The following is an 18,734-nucleotide window of genomic DNA, read 5'->3' as shown; positions in this document are numbered from 1 at the left end:
AAGATTTCTTTTGAAGAAATTAGAAATAAGGCTGAAACCCTTTGAGACATACCATCCCAATACTCTGGTGGTATTTCTATGGAAGCCGTGGGGGGTGTATGGGGAAGGGCACCTAATCCAGTCTTGGGGTGAGGCATGGATTAGGGAAAGCTTTCCATAAAAAGTGATTCCTGAGTGTGTGTAGGGTGGGGTAGGGCGATTATGCATCTTCTAGGCAGAGGTAGCAACACATGTGAAGTCCCAGAAGGAAGGCAAAGAGAGTTTAACTTCTTCAGAAAAGGTGCAAGCTGTTCAATATGGCTGGAGCGTTTGGTTTAAGATGAGACTGAAGATCTGCCTGCCTGCCTATTCCACCTTGGTAGTTTCACATCCTTCAACCAATGCTCTGGACCCGGGCAGTGCCTCCCAAACTCTTGAACTTCAAGCCTAGTGAGGGCACCGTCTGTTCCTCCCTGTCTTCTCAGCACTGCAGAACTTCAACCCAAGCACATTCTCAGAACCTGCTTCCCATGTGACTCAGTCTGAAAGACCAGACACTGAATCCAGTTAGCTCACCTGTACATTTGCTTTTTTTGAAGTCTGCATATACCCATCAACTTTCCAGATTCCTGAGCCCTATCAAGCCTGGCACTTGATTTGTCTAAACCAAGTGCTGAATTTCCACTGGCCATGACCTAGTTTTCTGACTCTCATTTGGTTTCTTAGTTGAGTCTTTGGATAAGAATGTTGCAATGGAGTAATACAGTGATCTTCTGAATGCTCAACACCCTACAGCAAGAAGGGGCAGCCCCTTTAGGAAGCCAGCCTTTGGTTTCCTGAAGTCTAGCCAACCCTCAACAAATATGGTACTCTCCCTCCAGTTTGCTAAGATGTCTTTAGTACCAAATTGTAGTCCAGCCTATGACATTTTAGATTAAAATCAAGTCTTTCATTTGTGGGAAATGTTCTATCCTCTTTTCTTCACATTGAACTTCTCTCAGTCAAAGGGGCTCTCCAGGTTGTGAGAATTGAAAATGCCAGCAATTTCTTCCCCTTGTGCAGAGTTGAGCACCGGGTGGGTGCCAGCAAGGGAACTTTGGTTTTGTCAAAATCAAAGAGCTCAGTTCAAAGTCTTTAAGGAACACTTTCTAGTGAAGAAACCATCAGGTCCTACACTGCTTATTATGGTCTCCAAATTGTTGATTGTGACAAAGCGAGTTTTGTGTACAGGAAGTAACCACTTCCCTTCTCCCCTTGGAGAACCTAAAAAAAAATTTGATCTTAGATAAGAAGCCATAAATAATTAGATAAACAATTACTCAGCCTTTATCTTTTTTTCTTTTAATCCTATAATGGTACTTTAGCAATAACATCAAACACCACTCTTCCTCTTCAGTTTTCAGAGTGAATAAAAATAGGAATAGAATTTAAATATTATAAGTACTTGGTTTTTAAGACTTTTGTTAGCTGTGAGAGGATACTCTTATTGCTGCATTGCTGGCTCCTAATTTGCTAACCATGCATGACTACACAACTGAATGCAAGTTCTCCCTAAGCAGAGAATAAGACCATTTTTACAGTATGCCACAGGGGACATAAATTTCCCAGTATATGAAGTACTTAGATTAAAATTATGCTTTTAGATGTGAACCATAGCTCCAATGTTTAGTTTTTATTTATTTATTTATTTATTTATTTATTTATTTATTTTTGGCTGTGTTGGGTCTTCGTTTCTGTGCTAGGGCTTTCTCCAGTTGCGGTGAGCGGGGGCCACTCTTCATCGCGGTGCGCGGGCCTCTCACTATCGCGGCCTCTCTTGTTGCGGAGCACAGGCTCCAGACGCGCAGGCTCAGTAGTTGTGGCTCACGGGCCCAGCTGCTCCGCGGCATGTGGGATCTTCCCAGACCAGGGCTCGAACCCGTGTCCCCTGCATTGGCAGGCAGACTCTCAACCACTGAGCCACCAGGGAAGCCCCAATGTTTAGTTTTAACTATCTAAATTTTAACTTCTCCCAAGCCATAAAGAAGGTAAAAGCCAGCTCACTCTCTAAACAGAGGCTGGGCTTTCCAATATACTGTTATCTTTTGTGGGAAGAAAAGTGTTGGCAAAGCTCCATAAATGTTAAGCTGGCTTATCCTATGTAGCTTTCTGGGGATGTCAGGAATAATAATATGACCCATCAATGTGAACAATAAATATTTGCCATGTACTTAGTGATAGGTTAGACATTTACTATTTGGAAATATTCTGGAAAAAAAAGTAGAAGTCATTTTACGATGGAGAATATGACTATCCATTAACATGTGAAAATAATTTCCAGGATTTGAAATCACTCAAAACAATTGATTTAATATTTAACATTGGTATTTTATATATTTTTACTGTTTTATAACCATGGCAATACCTGTTTATAATTTGAATAGTATAATATTGGATAATATGCTCTGACCAGTAAAGCCTATTTCATGAAAGTTTTCAAGGCGGAAGCTTCATTTAATGCTCTAAAGTAGTTGTGTAATTGTACCTTTTATTTTATTAAGCCTATTTGCCTCGCAAGTAGTAGAATTGATTGCATCTACACCCTCCTCTATGCCTCCCTATGATGCTTCTGTCATTCATTCATTCACTCTACTTAAATCATTCATTATTCATTCATTCTACTTAACACCCGTTGAGCACCTACAGTTGCCAAGCTACTCAGCAAGGTGCAAGGACCCAAAATGAGTAGGACAGGGTCTTTGCCCTCCAGAAGTAAAAAGCAAGTGCAACGGCAGTGTGTGACCTGCTCTGACTCAAGTGTCAACAGAGTGCAGAGGATCAATGGAGGGAGGGGTTGGGTCTAGACAGGGGGCTGGTCTTCACAGTCCTACTCGATGCAGGATTTCCCACGGCAGACAGACAAGAGGCTGTCATGAAAGGGTCCTGTGCCGGGAATTAGAAGACTTGGATCTGGCTCCTCATCCAGCTACTTACTAGATTTGTGATTCTGAACAATTCACTTCAACTCCCTGAGTTTTCTAACCTGCAAAATAGAAATAATAATAGCGGGTCACTCATCACACGGAATGGTGGTTTTAAGGTTCAAATGAGCTAATGCATATAATTGTATTATATAATGTTATTTACATTTTGTATCTTTCATATTATGGGCACTACTTATTATTGTGACTGCTTCTGGACTCCATAATGAGACAGGGGGATGAAGAATTTGGAGAGGACTCGGAAGAGATGGATAAGAAGGTAAAAAACGAATAAAATGGGAAACCTGAGATAATTGTGCAGTGAACACAGGAGGGGCTCCAGGTGTTTCCTATGTTTACCAAGAGCCAAAGAAGAAGGAATGGATTTAAGTTGCAGCATGAGGGATTTAGGTGAGAAATAAGGATGCTTTTATTTTCTCTAAAGGGCTGTTAAAAGACTAAAATGGCCAGTGAAAGAAGGTTCTGGTTCTCCTCCTCTGGGAGTCTTTAAAAATAGAAAGAATACAGCCATCTTACAGTGGGTCAATGGTCAGTGCAGAGGATCCAAACAGAGTTCAAGTACAAGAAGTGCCCAGGTGATGCTTGGAACATGCACAACTTTAAATTATTCCTTTGGGGGAGAACCAGAATCTGGAGAACTATGTCAGGGCCCCACTTACCTTCTGGACGAAGTGGATGGAAAAGATATGCTTTCTCTTCTACAGCCTTGTTTCTGTTATTCTTTGTTCCTTACTTTGTATAACTTCAGGTGTTTCACACCTATACAGCCTGAGGGCCATGAACATCATTTGCTTCAGGACCAGCCAAGCATGCACCTGGTTTCTCTTAAGCACTTGGGTTGATCCTCATTCTTTGTGGGATTCTCTATTTTCATCCCAATGCCACGTGGAGTGCCGTACAGGCCTAGTGGACACTGGATTAACCCAAGCCACTAAGTTACAGCCCTCACCTCCGTGGAGTATATTTCAGGGATTCCTGATATGTGGCTGGCAGGAAACGAGGTACATTGGGACCTAAAGACCGTACTTAACTTGGCTATTTTCCAGGCTCTATAAAGTGAATAAAATGAAACAGAATCTTTAAAGCAACCAGGTACAGACCTAGTCCAGGCAGAAAGCAAGGGACAGTCTGCATCACTGGCGCAAACATTGTTCGAAGAAACCAATTGTCCTATTGGAGTTCTTCTGAAATGTTCTTGAACCCACACCATGATTAAACTTGGCTTTCATTCCCAAAAGAAATGAGAGCCTGCAAATGAGCAGTGGCCTATGGTGGGTTTGCCTCTCTGGCTGTGGGTTCACCCTGCCATTCCTTCTTGCCCTGCCCTCCCTTAGCTCTGGGAGGAAGGGTTCAGCACCAGACAACGCTCCAATGGGTCCTCTACTTTCCACGCGTGATATTTGTCATTCCTGAAATCGGAGTTCTTCCTAAAACTTATTTCCCCTCAGATTACACCATAGCTTGGAGCTACAGTGATGCTTTCTTTTCCCTTTCATGGTTGGAGTCTGTCTCCGTATTTGTGCAGTCAACAGGGAAAATGGCAGAAGTAGGAGGGAGTTTCTGTTGTAACTGTCTATTTTTAGTGGCTCGTAAACTTCCCAATATTCCTTTGGCCTGAAGCTACACATGCTTGGTCTCAGCCTAAAGGGAAGTTATCTTGGAAAGTTTGAGTAAAATTCTCTCCATTGCTGCTTGGGCTGGGTAAGGGAGACAGAAAAAAGTGGGCTTTTGGAAAATCAGGTCAATAACTTTGGGGCTGGCGTGGAATTGGCTGCAGGAATTCTGCATGGTCCATCCTCCCCCAGCCCCCCATTAGAGGTGGGGCTGCTGGACTGAACACTTGGTGGGGCCCTTTCCTAGGCTGCTTCTTATCACAGGAAAGTGGCCATGCCATTGCCCCTGAGTTAAGGGCAAATAGCAGGGCAGTCAATGGGCTACACTGTGGTATGAAAGAAAAAACTAGATCAGAACTAAGGAGACTCACAATTTGCCTCTTACTAATCTAGTCCCTTCCTTGGAGTTCAGTTCCCTTCTCTATAAGATGAAGTAGTTAGGCCAGCTCTCATTTCTAATTCTGCTCTGGAATAAGGGGATAGAAATATATTTTTTCTTGGGATGAAAGTACTCAAATAGTTGGGGAGAAATGATCTTCATCCTTTAGGGGAGCTGCTGGTAAGAAGCCATTGAGACCAAAGGCTTTTCCTGTAGCTCATATTTGGGAGAATAAAACTTTGAGGCTCTGGAGTACAAATATATAGCGGATTTCTTGTTTGTAGAGGGTGGAGATGTAGGAAAGATATAAACAAAAATGAAGTGATGATTTTTTTAAATGGTCATTCCATGTAGTTCCCCAGAAGTGGAGCTATTTATCCATGAAAGCAGATGAAAGCCAAATCTTTCCTTCAAAAATATGAAAAATTTCATTTGTTTATTTATTCATCTATTTATTTCTTCAACTAATATTTACTGAATGCCCACTAATTTTTACCCTTTCCTCATGGAGTAGGAAAGGAAATGGACAGGGGGAGGGAAGGGTAAGGATAAAAAAACTGGCTGACATCTGGACACAGAAGGTGGGCTTGGGGCTCGGGAGTGCACTGAACATAAGAATGGTATCCTCCGGGGGGACCTAGAGCATCACTGAGCAAACAGAGTGACCAAATGCCTAAACTGTACGTTTGTGCTTCCCACATGCTTCTGGGTTTCAGAGGCAAATCCCCCTCTCTGGCTGGCAGAGACGCCAGGGCTCTGCATTCAGAGGCAATTGGCAGGATGCCATCACACCTACATCAACCTTCTCGCTTCCTTGCTCCATCATCCATTCCCATGGGAAGCTCTGAGTTCCCACATGTCCTCAGCCAGGAAGGTCACCGTGGACACATCTGTGTGTGTCTCAGGGTGGGGCTGATAAGCACCAGCTGCTGGACCCTACTTGGCCCAGAGCACCACATCCCCTTCCATATCAGCTACCGCAGCAAAACCACAGACCCCAGTCTGCTGATCAGAGCCAGCTTTTATTTTTATTTTTTAAAAGTTTTATTTATTTTTGGCTGCGTTGGGTCTTCGTTGCTGCGTGTGGGCTTTCTCTAGTTGTGGCGAGCAGGGGCTACTCTTCGTTTGCGGTGCGTGGGCTTCTCTTGTTGCGGAGCACGGTCTCTAGTCGTGAGGCTTCAGTAGTTGCAGCATGCGGGGTCAGTAGTTGTGGCACGTGGGCCCCTAGAGCACGCAGGCTTCAGTAGTTGCGGTGCGTGGGCTCAACAGTTGAGGCATGCAGGCTCTAGGGCAGGCGGGCTTCCGCAGTTGTGGCGCGAGGGCTCAGCGGTTGTGGCTCACGGGCTTAGTTGCTCCACGGCATGTGGGATCTTCCCGGACCAGGGATCGAACTTGTGTCCCCTGCATTGGCAGGCGGATTCTTAACCTCTGCACCACCAGGGAAGTCCTCAGAGCTAGCTTTTAAGAAGGGCAAAGAGAAATAGCACGAGGAGCTTGATTGGGTTTCTTGCCAACCAGGCGAGACCAGGTGTTGGTACTGCTGCTGGCGGGAGTGGCAGAGGGGGAATGGTGGCATCTGTTTTCTGCGGCTTTGACACAAAACCAAGAGAAAGGAATACCTATACTCTCACCAACTGAGAAAATGATACCAGAGCATAGAGCAGTCCTTCTCAAGCTTTCACATGCGTACAAATCACCTGGGGATCTTGCTAGAAGGCAGGTTCTGAATCAGCAGATCTGAGATGGGGCCAGAGAATTTCCATGTGTAACAAGCTCCTGGGTGATGTCTACACGGCTGGTCCATGAACCACACTTTGAACAGCAAGGCTTTATTTTAGTCTCCCAGCACCCCTCAGAGGTAGCAACATGAACATGAACCAAGCTAGACCAATGATAATATCTCAACACAGGTCAAGGGGTGGCACATAGACCAGTCAGAGTTTTGCCTTTTTTTAAAAACTGAAGGTCGAGGGTTCAATATAGACCCAAGGAAAGGAAGCCCTCTCCTTTCTAGTTGCTAAAGTGTGAGTCGGAGCTGCTACTGGCAATGAATCCCACCTCACAGAGGAAGTGGTCTGAGAAGATGCAGCAGAGGGGTGTGAAAGTGAGCAGGGGAACAGAGAAGATCTGTGTTCAATGTTCTGGTTCCGGTTGTCCCTAAGGTAGCTCCACCTGGCCCTTCCTGTGGTTTCCTTGGTGAGCCTGCAAATTACCTTCTATTGCTTAAACCGGTGGTTCTCCACCTTGTACCCACTGGAATCTGATGCTGGGGCCCCTCATCTGGGGATTATGATTCAATCGGTCTGGGACAGAATTTGGGCATAGGTCGTTTCTAAATGTCCCTGAGTGATTCTAATGTGCTGCCAGGATGGAGACCCACTGTCTTTTTTTTTTAATTGAAGTATAGTTGATGTATAATGTTGTATTAATTTCTGCTGTGCAGCAAAGTGATTCAGCTATACATATATATATACATCCTTTTTAAAATATATTCTTTTCCAGTATGGTTTATCATAGGATATTGAATATAGTTCCCTGTGCTATATAGTAGGACTTTGTTGTTATCCATTCTATATATAATGGTATGGATCTGTTAACCCCAAACTCCCACTCCATCCCTCCCTCCCCCTCCCTCCCCTTTGGCAACCACAAGTCTGTTCTCTATGAGATCCACTCTCTTAATCCTCATTCAAGTTGGGTACGTGTCAGCAGCACCTGAGAGAGTCCTAAAGTGGGTTCTTAGGAACCACTGAGCAAGAAGGCTGGGACAGACTCCTGGGAGGACAGCATCTACAGAGGGCCTGAAGAAAGGGAGGTTGAGGACCACACTCTGGCCTTTGGTGACCTCTCTGCTCCCTAAGCTCCATGAGTGCCATGGGATACCATCCCTGAATTATGTGTAGTACTTAGTCTTGTTTTGGTTTTTAATTGTTTCCAAGTGTTAGCTCCCGTTCCAGATTGTATGCTCCTCCAGGGCAGGGATGGCATCTGATGCCTCCTTCATTTCTTCCAAAGCACCAACCACTGTACATGCACTTACTAACATTCCCAAACACGAGGTGATAAATGGATATCCAAGCATGTGCCATGGTTGGCCTCATCTTTCAAACCCAAGTCTCCCCAGCTTCCTCCTTGATTGTGAAGAATTCCTAAGGCTGTTCACCATGTTCTCAGACTGTGTTTTGAAGGTAGGGAGGGGAAGTGCTTATGTCCAGACCCACATCTTAGCCCAGGGTGGATGGAACGTGCCAGAAGTGAGGGATCAAGGGGTTTGCGAACTCTCTTGCCACTTCAGGTTCAACAACTTGTTCTCTTGAAATAGAAAGAGCTGCTAGTTTTGTGGGGTTTTTTGTTGTTTTTTTTCCCCAAGGTCAGGCCCTTTTCTCAGAAATGCAGCTGCCTGTGGAAAACTGACACTCCCTAATGGGCCCTTAACAGCTGTCAGCAATAGTAATTATTCTGCAGGCTTCTCGCTAAATTCCAGCGGTGGTCTCTGCGAGGGGCTGGGAGCACATGCACACTGGAGGTGGCGGGAGCTCCCGGAGCTCTTTGGGTGGGATCCTCTCCCTTCCTTGGGGAGGACTTGGCCTGGGCGGCTTCCAAGTGGACCTTCCACAGTGGAGGTGAGGAGACAAGGGAGTGCGTGCAGGGTTCTCAGGCGGAGCCTTAAGGCTGTTCTCCCAGAATCAAAGAATCTGAAGCACAGTTAAGGAAGTGAGCTAATAGCTAGGAAGAGACACCAGCCTTGCCAAAAAAAAAAAAAAAAAAAGTACACGGAAGCTTGTTAATATATAGAAAACCTTTCACAAATGTAAATTCTATCATTCTTTCTCCTTCAGTATCGTTGTCTGAGTGAGAGACATAACATATACAAGACACTTTTTGACCAAAGCCCTCGGTGAGGAGTCCAGAGCTCTGTTGGGGTCTTCTAGGCTTTTTTCTGCCACCAACTACCTGACGATTCAGCTAGTTGGTCTGGGCCTCAGATTTCTCACGTCTGGATGTCTAGTTGTTCCAGCAACAACATTTTTACAATTGGACAAATTATTCATTGGGTAAGGCATGGACGGTCAATAGTCTTCAAATAACGTGTGGGAAAATAATTACAGTTATTGGCAAGAATAGGAAGGGGCTATTCCCAAGTGACTTGAATCGTTTGGGTGTCAATTCTTTATTTTGTGGAGCCATGGCCAAAATAAAGGGCTAACTGGGGAGGAACTGTAGCTCCCTTGTAGCCTTAGTGTATTATATGGATCCTCTTTGGCTTAGTGCGATGGAGCATTCATTTGTTTAACTCATTTGAGAATTTCTGCTGTGCTCTGTTCCTCCCTTCTCCTTTCCTCAGTCTCAGTGACTTTCAGGGGTGCTTTTTACCAGAACACCTGGGAAAGGCACGGGGGCGGGGGATGTCCTAGACCTGTCAGCTGCTGCTTACAGCACATGCTAGAAGGGCTTTAAGCAAACAGTGCAGGACGCCTATCCAGAGGGTTGCCCCTCCCAGGCCATTCCATAGAGCTGGAATCCAGCCAGTTCTTCCCAGCTGGCTCTGAAATCCGATGCCTCAATGATTGATTTCACCATCTGACTCCGAAAGGCTTACACGCTGGGGTAAAAGGGACATCTCTCAAGAGTGTGATAATCCACACTTCCTGATAAGGTTTCTAAACACCAGCTTCCCAGTTTTTTTCTCACTTGGTTGTAGATTTTCTCTTGATCATCTGAAAACATCATTCAGTGTTATGAAGTGGGTGTTGTACTTTTTTGTTCCTAGAATGTGAAAGATCGAGAATACGCGGTTTGGATCCTTCATGCCCACTTTCTGTGTTCCGCTCTGTTGCCACATATCGGGATATATTGTAATTATTTGTGTACGTCTTCATTTAACAATGATCTCTTCATGGGTGAGAGCTGGACCGTATTTATTCTCGTAGATCCTGCAACTAACAACACATGGTTCTTAGAACACAGTAGGTGGTAACTAAATGTTTTTGGAATGGCTGCTTTGCATGAACTACATGAGGGCATTTTGGTGATTTCCAGGATGAGAGGAGACCATCAAAAGTCAAAATATAAAACACTGCATGGCTTTAAGGTATCAGTAGGGGAAATATATTTGACTGCGAGTTCAGAGCCTGAGATAACTTTTGATGTCAGTATAATACGATTATTGGCTAAATCGGTTTTCTGTCTTATGAATGACTCCAAAATCTCCTAAGATAACATGAAATCCTATGAGACCTTAAATATATAGAAGTAAAAATCCTGTATCTTCATTTATCCATTCATAAGTCTTTGTCAAATGAATGAAAAAATGTCTCAATAAACAGAAGATATGTAAATTCCCTTTAATTTTCTTTGAACTCCATTATTTAAAAAAAAAAAAAAAAACTCTACCTTTAAATGAGATAATATATATAAACCTGGTATGATGTGTGGCACATAAATGTCAGCTATCTTGGTTATTTTGATGTGGGTAGTGAAGTGGCATGCTTCCCCATTCAGTACAAATCACAGCTAATGCCAAGAACTTCCCCACCCTTATGTTATATTAAAAGCAAATTAAAAATAATTTTTGGAAAATTCTATAGCTAAATATACAGAATAATTTCTTGTATCCGAAGCCCTTTTCATTTTGTAGTCTTTTTTTCTTTGGGAATGCCTCGATATAGCAAAGCAAGAAATACATCTTCAATTTGTAGATGAAAAAAATGGATGGGTTCGGAGCAGAATTTGGCTAGATCTCAGGTCCCAATCTGTCTTCAGCGACCTCTGAGTTGGTAGCGCATTAGGTTTTTCCGTTTTACTTCTGGCTCATTCCCTTTGCTTTGCATGGAGCCTGGTGAGGACAATCCTATACTTGGCCCCAAAGGCTCCTAGAAAATGGGGCTGGAGTAAAGGATTGAGGAGAGAGGGAAAATGGGGGAAATTGGGGAATTTCATTACTTACTGGTGTCCTCAAAGTTCCTGGGAGGATTTGGTTAATTCCATCAGGTCATCACTGTTCAAGAGGGTCTGATGCTGTTTTTAATAACCCTGGTGAGCGAGGCCTTCTCATAGGACACACAGTCTCCTCACCCCCTGCCCAAGCCCTCTCCCTATCTCAGTAGCGAGACTGGGTTCCAGGCTCCACACAAGCTTCCCTCCTCTCTGCAAGCGTCCATAGGAGGAGGTGCATCTCCCTTCCTCTCTCCCTCTCTCCATAGGAAGCAAAGTTTGTAGGCACAGTTTCTGGCTTCACGTTATCCTGTTGTCCCCAAATATGGGCACATGAGTCATGCCCATTTGGAGGACTGTTTTGCTGTTTGGGACAGGAAGACAGACAGGAGATGACAAAGCTTACGAGATGCACAGAACCCCCATCTCCGGAGCAAGGCTGGAGTTAGAGGGAGGTGAGTGAGGCTGAGTCACGCAAGTGCAGGGTCTGATCCCGTCTTTATTTAAAATCTGGATATTTTGTTTACTCTGGATTTTTTTGCATTAAAATTACAATTGCCTTGGTTACTGACTTCTTTGCCCCCCACCCCCCTTACACTTTGACCGAGTCAGCAGTATTTTAATCACCAGGACTGTCAGAGTAGTTAGCTGTTGAACTGTTTCCTTGAAGGTCTCAGAGCATGTGGAGGCCCTGGCACTTCTGTCATGTCACAGAGCACCTTGTCCTCTGAGTTAACACAGACAGCTAACCATGCCCTGCGCAGGGTGGAAACTCAACAAGTACAGCTTCCCTTTCTTTTAATTGAGTGTGAAAGCATGTCAAAGCTTGAGGGGATCTTCTCCACCATAACTAACACGTTTCAAGTGAATGTGGTAGGTGAGCCTGTCTGCGATCTATCTATTCTCCACTGAAAAGGAAGGGTTGTTTTTACTTCGGAGGGGAGGAAGCTATTTGCTTCCGCCTTTGGGCTCCCACAGCACTTTGTTTCTCCTGGATGACAGCTCTTACTCTGCTCACTTTCACATGTCTGTCTCCCCAGACTGTGCATCTTTCTATGCGAGGATGCCTTCTATTTCCTCCCAACATCAAGCACAGTGCCTGGCCCCGGACCTGCTCAATAAGTGTTTCTGAAGTGAAGGAATCCATTAGGCAGATTTTCTGACTCACAAAATATTTTTGGGAGATACTTTAGTGCAGTGCTTTTGGTTGGCATAAATTTTTGGTACCAGGAATTCTGTAATAAATCAGAACCAAGTGCTTTCTGTGAATGCTCTCTGGCTTTCACTTCCAATATTTCCATCTGTGAGAGTTCAGTGTAAGATCTAGCCATTTAGGGAAGTTCTTAGGAACTGGCCAGAATGCCTGTCACTTAAAACCATTATTTTAGTGCCTGAAAGTTTACTTGAATTAATCAGGAACTTTTCAGTTGCAAGCAACAGACTCCAACTTAAATTGGCTCAAGCAAAAATGGGAATTAGCTCAAATAACACAGAGGCCCAGGGATGGAGAGGCTGAAATGATGTAATCTAGACCCCATCTCTCACTGGTGAAGGTGGTTTTCAGCATCTCAAGGTTCACATGCAATCTGCCTCCAACTCTCAATGAGGAAGAGCTCCTTCCTTTGAACTCCATCAGGAACGTGCTGGCAGAGACTGCCTGGCTGAGCCTAGATCACTTGCTCACCTGTGAACCCATCCCTGGGGCCTGAGAGAATGGGCTACCTTCACAGGCCTGGGTCATATTTCCACACCCGTGGCAAAGGGAGGACCAGGCGGTCAGGTCCACCTGAATCACATGCCTGGGAGGCGCTGTTACAGAAGAATGGGGGTGGGTCAGGGCAGGCAGAAGCAACAGATGCCTGCTACACTTGTTACACTGGATTTACTCATTTTCCATTTATTTTTCCATTTTTGCATTCAGTCTTATTATCTTATCTTTAGTTAAGTTGTGAAATAGATTATTTTATTTTAGTTATTTATTTGTTTGTTTATTCATTTATTCTTGGCCGTGTTGGGTCTTCGTTGCTGCGCACAGGCTTTCTCTAGTTGTGGTGAGTGGGAGCTACTCTTTGTTGCGGTGCAAGGGTTTCTCATTGCGGTGGCTTCTCTTGTTGCAGAGCATGGGCTCTAGGCACGCAGGCTTCAGTAGTTGTGGCATGCAGTCTCAGTAGTTGTGGCGTGCAGGCTCAGTAGTTGTGGCACACGGGCTTAGTTGCTCCACGGCATGTGAGATCTTCCCAGACCAGGGCTGGAACCCATGTCCCCTGCATTGGCAGGCGGATTCTTAACCACGGAGCCACCAGGGAAGTCCCTGAAATAGATTATCATTGGAGCAGTTTTATGGTTCGATCTTTACCTTTTTTCTCTTTTTTTTTCCTTCGGGAAATGTTTTCAGGCCTTTCCTGAGGTAGCCCGTTTTCTTGTTTCCCACTCTCCATCCTCCGTCTGCTTTCCTTTATTTACCAGCCTCTCCCTTTTAGTGCTTGGCTCAGGGTTAGTCTTCATCATCCAGGACCTATCTTGGGCTTCTCTGGTTATAAACAGCAGTGTCGTGTGTGTGTGTGTTGTTTCCAGTCCTGACTATCTTCAAATGTCACTTCTGATGGCTTCTAGATGGTTTCAACAAGCAGGCTGTCTCACTTCACAGGGCCTGATTCTGATAAGCCCCACGGGGTGCTCACTGGGGGTGCTGGGTGAAGGCATGCTGATTCTCCTGGTTATGCACTGTGCTCTCACCCCACCAAGCATTTGTGCTGTCATCTCTGTCTGAAATGACCTTGCCTGGCCAATTTCTACTTGTCCTTCAAGTGTCTAATCAAGCATCACTTCCTGATTTTCAGGAAGGCCCCTGGCCATCCAAACTGGGCTAGGGACAGGGTTCTTTCCTAATCAGCTGGTATAGCCATTTATGGAGCCAATCGTTCATGGCCGGAGTCAGTTCTGATTGGTCAGTTACATATCTTGAATCGCTATGGTTGGACCTCCTTCTCTGAGTTCCACTGTATCCCATATATATCCCTATTACACCCTGTATCACATTGTTCTGTATTCATCTATTTATCTTGCTCTCCTAGTAGATGGTGAGCAACTTGAAAACCAGGACTGTCTTTTAACTCTATTTCTAGTGTTGGGAACAAACTAGGCCTTTGATAAATCTTTGGAGAATGACCTAACCCCTCCACTCAGGATCTCTGAAGCTCTGCCATGGGTCCCCGCTATCCTCAGGGCTCACATCTATTAGAGCACCGCTGCTATTTGTTTATGTCTCATTTCCCCTGTGACATTGTAAAGTTCCTGGGCTAACCAACTGTGTCTTCATTCACTTTTGTTATCTGGTGCCTAGGCCACCACCTGGCATATACAGTAGGTGCTAAATAAGTGTAGAAAAAGATTTTAAACTCTAATTTAAAACTTTCAAAGTGGCAGTGTATTATATACCTTTTTTTTTAATCTACTGAAGTGCCTGGCTAGTTTCATAAAAACTGAACCATGTGATTTTTGTCAACACTTGGTTTGGATATTCCTTAGATGTCCTCAGATACCAGACTGTTAAGTAGCATGAGTAGACTTTTGTTACTCTTGATATTAGGATGAGAACAAACTCTGAGACAGTGAGCACAATCTGGGCATTCTGTGCGTCCCATCGTCTTACGTCCTGAAGCGTGTCTGTGTTAGGCATCTGGCAGATGGGGCCCAAGCCTCTGGAAGTGAATGGGCTAGAGTTTGTGTCCAAAACTGAAGGTAGGGTTGGCATCAAGTCCACACAGGTAGAGGGAGAGCAAGAACTGGATTGCATGTAGAGAATCCAGAGGGCGAAGAAGCTAGAGAGACCCCTGAAAGGAGGTACTGGAAAGACTTCATAGGCAATGGGATGCAGCAAGGACCTCGTTGCTGCAAACCTACAGTTGGGTCTGTGGGTGGAGAGGGATTATTTGGGGCAATGGGTGAGCTCTGAAAGAGGCGGAAGAAGTTGGATTCTTGGTTTATGCAGTGGCGAGCTTGAGGGCCACCACAAACACACCATGCGTGTCAGAGGACACAATGTAGACAGAACACGCTGGATGAGTGTGCCCTGAATTGGTCTTAGCCAGGTGGCCTTTGGGGCGTGATGTGGTGGAGGAAACATGAGATTTTTGCTCTCCTCTGTGTTCTGAGCAGCCCAGACTCGGACAGCAAAAGCTCTTGCTCATCCTAGAATGAGGCCAAATCAGCTTAAATAAATATGATTAATAATATGTCAGAAGAGTCCAGATAGAGGAGCTCAGACCCAACCCTGGTTACCCAGGTCATGATTCACACTGGCTCAATGGCCGTGGGCTCACAGCCTGTGCTGGATAAATGAGGGGAGACGGGGATGAAACTCCAGGGAAGAGAAAATGGGAAAACTCGCTTCTACGTTTTTATAATACCAATCAGGTGGAGCAGGATTAGGTACGGAGAAAACAGACTCGATCCACTTTCCTCTTGGGAAGGAGACGCTTTCTTTCCTAGCCAGCTTACGTCAGAGTAGAAGATGAGGATTTGATAAAACAATGTCTTTATTTCCTATGTATATTTCTTTGTTCCAAAAAGAGCTCTAATGTGTTTTCATGTTGGGTTCAAAGAAAAGATTGTCCTGGAAAATCACAGCTCCTTTGGAAGGACAACTGGGATGTGAAAGCCCTTCTGCTAAATCTTCACCCTGTTAAACTGAGAACTGAATGCTCTGGCTCAGGTGGTTTTTAATTAAAGCAATTTATATTCAAAGAATGTGCACACATGCAGGCTCACACAAAATCAATGAAGTCAAGAGAGGAAACAGAAAAAAACTGATGTAACCAAGAAGTACTTACGAGGAAGGGCAAAAGAAATTTTTTTGGATTTAATTTCTGTTTAAAGTATTTGCACACATTGCCTTATTTCAGCCAAAATCCTAAATGTGTTGCACACTATTTACTATTCTCCCCCTTCCTTGCTGCCCCCCCCCCTTACAAAATGAGGCTGAGTTTCATCCTAGATTGGGCATGGCTTCTTATTTTTCTTACATTTAAACAAGTACACAGTTTGAGTGATTAATAGAGCACGTGGAATAATTTGCTGCCACTCTCCTTCCGTCAGCTCAATGGGAGTGAGGTATTAATGAGAACGTCCACTTGAACAAGCTGCACAGTTTTGTCATTTCCATGAGGTTTGCTGGCATTTGAATATAACCCCACATTCTTTTATGAAATACATAAATGTAATCAAATAGTTGCTTTGGTTTCTTTCTGGAGGCAGAAGGAGAAAAATGTCAAACTCTCATTGTTCACTGTTTCTAACAGACCTCTTTTGTATAAATGCTATGACTTTCCAGCACAAAGTTCCAAACTGCAGATAATAGCTTAAAAGGCTATCTGGACCCATTCTGTTATGTAGATGAAAGGAAGTCTTTACAATTAATCTATGCCATCTCTGAATAAAAAAAGAAGGGCACTCATCCAACTCATTTCCTTGGGCCAGGGCAGTGAGCAAGCAGAACGAAAATGCCAAATTCTGCTGCTCGAAACCAGAGTTTGACATGGCACAAGGGCAGCCGATTAGCAACCAGATTTTTGCTTTTGACCTGTCACTGTTTGGAAATCTGAAACAGTGTGTTATTATTCAATGTTATCACTAAATTAAAAGTTAATGTAAGGCATCTGACTAAATAAAGTGTAGCATAAATATTTTAGAACCTGTTACATTGCTGTTTTATAATAAAATATTTTACGAGATTTACATATTTAAAAGGAGATGAAATAATCCTAATTTAAAAATTAGAAAACTGTTTTAGGAGTTCCCTGGTGGTCCAGTGGTTAGGACTCGGCACTTTCACTGCTGTGGCCCAGGTTCAATCCCTGGTTGGGGAACTAAGATCCCACAAGCTGCGCTGCACGGCCCCCCCAAAAAACAAAACAAGACTGTCTAAACCAAGGGAAGCAAGTGAAAAACTATGTTTGTCAAATTGGAATGAACATACTGGGAAATAAGCATGCCATGTCATCCTAGAGAATCGATTTTATTAATAAAATTGTTTCTCCAAATTTGTTTATATTACAACAAATACCATATTAAGGAATCAAATGCAAGAATGGCAAAATTAAAAAAAAAAAAAGAATGGCAAAATAAGAGATTTAAAGAAATTGAGTTAATTACATCAATTAAAATGGCATCTGCCATTTGGGGCATTCAGGTGAAAAGACTTGGGATTACTCAGTTATCAGAACTAATAAACATTTAGGGGGATCAGTTACAAAATAATTATGCAGATCAGTACTGTTCTATATGCAAGCAATTAATGGAAAATGTAATAAAAATTGAGATCCCATTCACAAGACATACATACACACAAAACATAAAATACATGGGAATAGAAATGTGCTAGACTTATATTTAGAAAAAAACAGTTTCTTTCTGAGACATGGAAAGGAGGATTTGAATACATGGAGAAACATTTTCTATATTTCTACCACTGAAGACACAATATTAATAAGGCAATCTCCTCAATTAAGCTCTGATTATTAACACATTCCTAATGAAAAATGCCAATGAGATTTTAGGGAGAACTTGACAAAAATGTTCTAATGTTCACCTGAAAAAGAAAAAACATGTAGGAGTATCTAGGAAAATCCTGAAAAAGTGGAATAATGATGTAGGACTTGCCCACGTTTAAAAATATATCATAAACTTTTTTTGATTAGAACAGTATGGTGCTATCATAGGAACAGGTGAATAGGACAGGATTAAATAACATGTTTGGTCATTCCACTAATAGGGTAGACACACTCAGAGGTGAACACGTATCGTTAGAGTTTTTCTCCCCAAAGAGGTGTCTACTGATTTCCAGGCAAACAGATTTCTACTGGGCAAACAGATTTCTACTGGGCATTTCTTAGGTTTATCAACTATGCTGTGAAGCCTGAAGGTAAAAATACTACCATATTACTCATTCTCATTCCCGCACAGTGCCTGTTAATAGTAGATATTCAATGTTCGATGAATGAATGAGTGACTGTATGAATTAATGTGCATTGAAATGAATTAATGTGCATTTGAATAACATTAGGAAGATCCACCGGCTTTAAATCTCTGCTTGAAAGTTACTGACGAAACTCCTTTATAATAGCTAACATTAGAATGAGATTTTCTATTTAATATACAAAACCCAGCTAATTCCTTAATTCAGTGTTTTTCAAACTAACGTACGGACGGCTTTTCATGGAAAAAGTTCTTAGTAGCCCAAGTGATGACTCAAATTACTATTATTTTTAAGTAACATTACTTAAATATAGACACACACAAAACTAGGTATATACTTCTTAGGTTTATGACCCTTAAACAAACATAGCACCAAAGGACATTTATCAATTAAACATCCATATTTATAAAATAAGTAAAATTTAAATGAACAACAGATGGTATGTTATGGAAACAAAATTGCTGATGTTGGGTTTAATAACATATGTGTTTAGTTGTTTTACATTTCACTAGTTGACTTGATTCTTTCCATCTTGAATATGATGGATCATTATTTGACACTTCATTGTGGTCACTGCTGTTATTTTTAGCTTTTACGGTTGGGTTTCTATCCATTGATCCATTATATTGGTTGTCCAATCAATTTAGTACTTTGCCTTGTATACAATATGTGTGCAGTGTTGTATAATATATGACACTGAGGGTTTAGCACAGGGTCTCTTGGAGACACAAATGCAGATGCTGAATTCTGGACAGCGTTTGGTTACAAGGTGGTCATCCCAATGGTCCAGAACACTCTTATATTACTTTTCTTAGATCATAGTCTTAAGGAAAACCCCAAATCAAAAAATTCTTTCAGAACTTGTGAATCTC

At 43.0% G+C, this 18,734-nt stretch overlaps 1 protein-coding gene across 1 annotated transcript in view; it reads left to right on the top strand.

Annotated features, from left to right (window-relative positions):
• LOC309630332 (uncharacterized protein) overlaps positions 1 to 18,734 on the top strand; it is a gene marked incomplete at its 5' end in the record, with an annotated part of 251,439 nt that overhangs the window by 218,641 nt on the left and 14,064 nt on the right. The window contains one exon of the mRNA XM_082395446.1: positions 3,175 to 3,219. The remainder of the gene's footprint in view (positions 1 to 3,174; positions 3,220 to 18,734) is intronic.

This window comes from Balaenoptera borealis (assembly GCF_965194805.1).
Source record: "Balaenoptera borealis genome assembly, chromosome: 6".
NCBI lineage: Eukaryota > Metazoa > Chordata > Mammalia > Artiodactyla > Balaenopteridae > Balaenoptera > Balaenoptera borealis.
The sequence above is the reverse complement of the archived record's forward strand: the minus strand, read 5'-3'. Positions and strand labels throughout refer to the sequence as shown.